This window comes from Acanthisitta chloris, unplaced genomic scaffold (assembly GCF_000695815.1).
Source record: "Acanthisitta chloris isolate BGI_N310 unplaced genomic scaffold, ASM69581v1 scaffold3305, whole genome shotgun sequence".
Classification (NCBI taxonomy): domain Eukaryota; kingdom Metazoa; phylum Chordata; class Aves; order Passeriformes; family Acanthisittidae; genus Acanthisitta; species Acanthisitta chloris.
This window is the reverse complement of record NW_008675203.1, coordinates 7,826-13,893: the sequence shown is the minus strand read 5'-3', so window position 1 is coordinate 13,893 and position 6,068 is coordinate 7,826. Positions and strand designations below refer to the sequence as shown.

General features: G+C 40.6%; 1 protein-coding gene across 1 annotated transcript in view; it reads right to left on the bottom strand.

Annotated features, from left to right (window-relative positions):
* Nucleotides 1–6,068, bottom strand: part of LOC103803094 (SH3 and cysteine-rich domain-containing protein-like) — a gene marked incomplete at its 5' end in the record, with an annotated part of 12,635 nt that overhangs the window by 2,283 nt on the left and 4,284 nt on the right. The gene's annotated exons all lie outside the window — the stretch shown is intronic.

Here is a 6,068-nt window from a genome sequence, read left to right as displayed (position 1 = left end):
TCTTTTCTTTTTATTTTTCTTTTTTTTGGTTCTGTTGCTGGTTTGAGTGCCCCTTGATATCACTGGGAGTGCTCTGCTACAGCAATAATTTTAGATCTTCACTGGGCAAGAGGCGTGCAATACCTTTCTATAAGAGCTTCTCTCAGTCTACATACTGACACATTAGTCCGAATTCTCCCAAGTTCCAGCTGAAATTCTCTCACACTAATACACTAAGGCTTGCATGTGCCAAACCCCAGATGGCAGTTTTTCACACTACTTTTCAAGGAAAGGGATGTTTAAGGGCCAGAGAGAGCTTGGCCACAATAAGCCACACTCTAATAATCCTGTGGAACTCAGGAGGTCTCCTGGGGCTGTGGCAGCTGCTGGAGCTTTGCAAAGCCCTGAAACTGCTCCAAATTCTGCAGTTTCAGAAAAGAGTGAGCACAACGCTATCTTTAGCCACTTTTGCTCTCATCCCCTTTTGTGAGTGCTGCCAAGGATTTCACCCACAAGTTGTAGCCTGGAGATTTGGCTCTCGACTTTCTTACTTGGGTGTAAATCAGGAGTAACCCAAGATAAATGGATGGTAGTATCCAGAATTTTGGACTCCACCTGATGAACCAGCTGTTGTTGAGGATTTGCCCTGACAACAGATGGCAAAGTTGACAGTTGCGAAGGCACAGGCTGCCACAGCTACCATCAGGTGATCATGGTTTCCTGTATCAAATTGTGAACTGCTTCCAATGACATAGAGTCAGGCTGGCATATTTTGGGTGGAAGGCTGCTGGCCTGACAAGCTAAGTGAGCCAGAGCAGCCACTCTCCAGTGAATTTGGTAGCAACACAAATGGAAACAAACTCTTGGATTTTTTCCCCTGCACTCTGGCTCAAGAGATTAGTAGTGGAGTAAGTCGCAGGGTAAGAAACCACATCTCAGGCTTTCTCACTCATCAAGTGCTCTTCTGACCTATCTTAAAGTGGGATCTAATACTATAAAGTCACTTCCCCATTCTTTCATCCCAATTTGTTTAAAAAATACCCAAAATAAACAACTGTTCAGATCATGATTGTTGTCTGAACTTGTTAACATCTGCCCTGATAATTTTTTATCCATCAGTCAGCCCCGAGCAGATGGGGGAGATGAGCAATTAGGAAATGATCCTTTAAGCTGTAAAGTCATTAATACTTTCCTGTTCTTCTAAGTCCTGCGCCTTGAATTTGGACACAAGTGGCCAATTCTCTTTGTCTGGGAGTAATTTTGAACTTGCTATAATTTTCTGCAGCTGTCTTCTCATCTTTATCCCATATACTTAACCTATCTGTCAGCCACAGACAGGTTCTGAGGAAGTAGGAACTTGTTTATGAGGACAGTACAGTCTCAAGAGCTGTCCTGGAGCCTGCAGACAGTGCCAAGTCAAGAGGTCTGTAAGCTGAAGTCTTCTGTTTTTAAGAATGACAGCACAGGGACACTGAGTTTCTACATCTGCTGCTGCCAGTGCACTGAAGTTCTTGTCTATTTGGGTTTTGTGGATGGAAATGATAAGCAGTTCAGTTTTCATACCCATTCAGTCATAGTGGAAATGATGATGACAGATTTTATATCAGCTGTTTCATTAGCTTTTGCTCCGAGAACATTGGCTTGTTTTACCCATATCACTTAGGGTTTTAAAGAAGACCTGGACTAAACTGGGTGCATAATGAGCTGTGCCCTTGTTTCTGACTCTTGCAAATCTTCCATGCCACTCAGTATCACTGAATGAATGGAGACACCCATCCCTGCTTAGCAAGACTGATGTCAGTGGAAATCAGATATAGCTGGAAAAAGATCCTGTTCCCTTTTAGCCTAGCTGTGAAATGCAGCAGTTAGAGCTGGGGATCACATGAAGAACTGCAACATCACTTTCTGTGCTGGGTTTGTCTTTTAAGTGACTCAATCTGAATGCATAAGTTACCGTGATGAAACTGATTTTCAAAGGCAGATGAGTCATGCTCTTAGATGTTCAGTTTCTTTTAGAGCATCCCAAAAATGTGAGGACATAAAGCAATTCCTAAACAATGAGGTGAAAAGCCATATAGCAACAAAATTTCCCCACTAATCAGAAGACCTGAGACATACAGACTTCCTGGGTCTGTAGATCTGGGTTGTAATCCTGCCTTGTTAGGCCTAGCCTTGTGGATATGTTTAAGCTCATTCCCAGGCTCTCATGAAGTGTCTGGATCATATCTGCGTATAGTTGCTAATGTACACACGCTTAAAAGTCAGTCTTTCTGAAATTCCTGTGTTGAGGTAGGAGGGAAGTTTGTCCTCTGAACTGTGGTGCCAAGGGGACAGCAAGGCTGACAGATCTGGTTTGGAGATTGTGGCCATCACAAGGGTAATGGCCTATTTGCTGTCACTGCAAAAACTGGCTGGGAGATGCTTTCAATAATAGTACTAATTTACATCAGTGTCGTTTTTAAAGCATACAGCACAAAATGGATCTGTTGCACTGACTTTTATGTAAACTCATAGTGCACATTTGAATGAGGCAGTGTCTTATTCCCAGCCTTGTTATGAGAGCTACGGTTCGGGGTCATTTCTATTGCACAAGATCACTTGTGCAATTTAAAATGAATTGTGTTATTGAATCACAAGAAGACCAACTCTAAAGTCATTTGTATAAGTGTGACTGTAGATGACAGAGACAGCCAGCAAAGGGTGAGTAGGTTTTTTTCAGGTTATTTCCTTCCTTTAAGTAGGATAAGAAGACTAAAACCAGACATTCAAACAATAGACTTTTATGACTTCTTTAAAAATAAGGATGACCAAAAATATTAAAGGCATTTTAAGAGATGCTTTTCCAAATATTGATGATATATTAGATATGGTGATTTTGTTTCTTTTGTGAATGGAAGTCAAGTCAGAGCCTGTAGTCATGCAAAAAAGCATTTGTAAAATACACGGTAATGAATTTGGGTAGGCTAGGGCAGCAGTTCCAAGCTGGAGAAAACTTTATATGTCCAAGTGATGGTACAATCAATCAGAGATTGAAATTATGTAGCCAGTATTGTTTGTGAGACAGCGGAAAAGAGTGGAAAGCCACAGAAATTGGCTGATTTTGGTTTCCCTGTTAATAATCTTGCTTTACTGATGTCAGGGGCTATATCTGCCTCCCTCCCACAGATTCCTGATTGAGCCCTGTGGTGCCAGTCATCTTCTGAATCAGCTTTAGGTCTCACAAATCTGTCAGTGAACGCTAAACTCCAAGACGGTGGTGTCTCTGAAGCAGTACACTTATTCTCCTCCAGGCTGTTTCATATTTCATAGTGAATTTTTCAAGGCATTCTTGTGAAGACTAGCTTGTGCATATTGCTCAAGACGGGTAAGCAAATTGTGTTGTTTTTATTTCAGTCCTCTCCTTGGGTATTTGCTTTGCAAGAAAGGTTTACATGAAGCTGAAACTCAAAACGCTATTTCCAAGGCATGAAGTGATTCCAGAGAAAGTCTCACTGAATGTGCCTCAAACTTTGAAAATAATTTTGCTTGCCTAAAGTAGCTTTTCTTAAGGTAGTCATGTGGCTTTGTTGATGTGAATATATTGCCTTTTCCCTTAAAAGTATAGACTCTCTACCTGGGAACATTCATATAAGGCACAACAGGGATAGAGACCTGCAGTATAAACCACGAGTGGTATCAAGCAATATAATGAAAATTCATATTACTGTCACTGGGTAAATTATTTTTTTGTTGGCATATTATCCTTGCCTTTGTTGTCAGAATGGCCCTGGACTCTTGTTAGACCACACAGAAATTGACTCAGTGAATTAACAGTATAAAATTGAGACAATTTGCCATACTCTAGTCACAATAATTTATTAGACCATTTAATGAGCTTTTCTAGCTAAAGCGAGACTTGACAGGAATTGGAAGCAATGAATAATCTCCCTTTTTTGCTAACCTGGAAGAAGCCAGTTCTTTCCAAATAGTTACTATATTGCACTCAGCACTCTGGACACTGTGCCCAGAGACAGTTAAAATAGCTGATGACATACCCCAGAAATTCCCAACAAACAAAAAACCCCAACAAATTCTTCCCAAGTTTTCCCACAAGTCCCAATCAGATGACTTTTTTCTTTTTATGCCTTCCCCTATTGCATCCCTCTCTCTGCTTCACATGGAAAATAACAGAGAAATAAAGGACAGAAAATAAGAGAAATGGCTGAAGAAAGAAAATTTGCCTTTGGAAATATAAAATAAATTTTTAAAGTAAAAAATTCACAATAAAAATTAAAATGTTTTTCATAATAAGAGTTTTTCCACAGTGAAGGCAGTTATTCTGTTTTAAAAAAAAACCAAAATTTGTGCCCTGTAAGGAGGGACAGCAAGACACAGATTAGTGTCTATGGCCTCTCTGTGACTGTCCCACTTGAAAATTACTCAGAAAAGGCCTTGAAGCTAATTGAATGTCCCCTTTTTGCACAATTTGTGTGACTGGAGTGGGATCTGTTTGCTGCTCTCTCATGTCTCTGCATTCATGTGTTTGTGCAGTCTCATCTCTGCCACTCCTGTTTCACAACAAATATTTATTTCTTCCTCTGAAGCCTCTCCCACATTAAGCGAGCACCCAACAGCATTCACATTCAACCTCAGCATTTTTATGGGCTTGAGATGGAACAGAAAAGTTTTCTAAAAAAGATATTCATCCCCTTCTTTAACTCCTGCCCTGACAGAGACGATGAGGCACTCTTGACTTCAAGCTCCCTTGTGAGCCTCTTATAAAATAGGGACAATAGGAAGGTCCTTGTGTTTAGGACTGCTGCATCTGCCCCCTTGAAAACTGTCCTTTTGTGAGAAATGAGAAAAGAAACTGGGCTCTCACTGCTTTCAGCAGCAGCCACATTAACAGAGATGATTTGGCATGCCCACGAATGAGAAGGCACCCAGGTCTTGACCATTCCCTCATGACGACATGCCATATTCCAACACTACCATTTACCTAACCTTTGCCCTTGTGCATTGCTTATTCTAGAGCACAAACTCTGCAAAAGCTCTTGTTCTGTTTTGGTAATCTTTCTGGGGTCTGTGTGTACATGTATAAAAAATCAAAAGAGGTGGTAAGTAAAAAGAATTTAAGAACTTTCTCTCTAGCAACTTCAGAGCTGACCAACGTACTGTGCACACAGGAGCAGTTAAAATATATTCTGGTCACTGTATTCCTGTGCCTTCCTTAAAAGGCACAGCTAAAAAAGCTGTGTACACCTAAGGACTGTTAGCACTTATATGTTTTGCTACACCACAAGACAGCAGCAGCAAAGACATGTTAATCTTATCCACCAACGAAGTGTTACAGAAGTTCTGCATGGAAAAATCTATGGCCCTGAAGTCTACACTGATTCTGACTTCTGCTCTACTTTATTAAAATTAGTGGCTGTCCAGGCACTGTAAAATAAACAATTCCTGGTGATGTGACATCAGTTGCCAAAGAAAAGGAAATAATGAGGTGGAAGAACATAGGGCTTCACAAGATACAGTGATACAGAGATATCACAGGTATCAGAGAACTCAAGCTATGCATCACCCTTAGTCTACCATCCTCCTATTTACATGAGCTTATGCCACAAACATGACTGTCCCTTAATGTAGGTTTTGAGCCATGGCTTTTGCCTAGTGAACCCACCAGATGGACACAAAGTAGAAAGAGCTGCTGACAGTAAACCAGGCTGAATGGACCCTGCAAGGCCTCACTGTATGTGAAGTACTTTAGAGTATAGCAGTACTTACAGTTTTAGTACGTATTACAGCCTGTAAAGAGGGTATGTAACTGGTCACACAAAAAATGAATGATTAAACATACTGTGCAACTGGCAAACAAGAGTTAAATTTAAGATGTACAGGTAAGAGCTGCTGACAGTAAACCAGGCTGAATGGACCCTGCAAGGCCTCACTGTATGTGAAGTACTTTAGAGTATAGCAGTACTTACAGTTTTAGTACGTATTACAGCCTGTAAAGAGGGTATGTAACTGGTCACACAAAAAATGAATGATTAAACATACTGTGCAACTGGCAAACAAGAGTTAAATTTAAGATGTACAGGTTGATACTATCT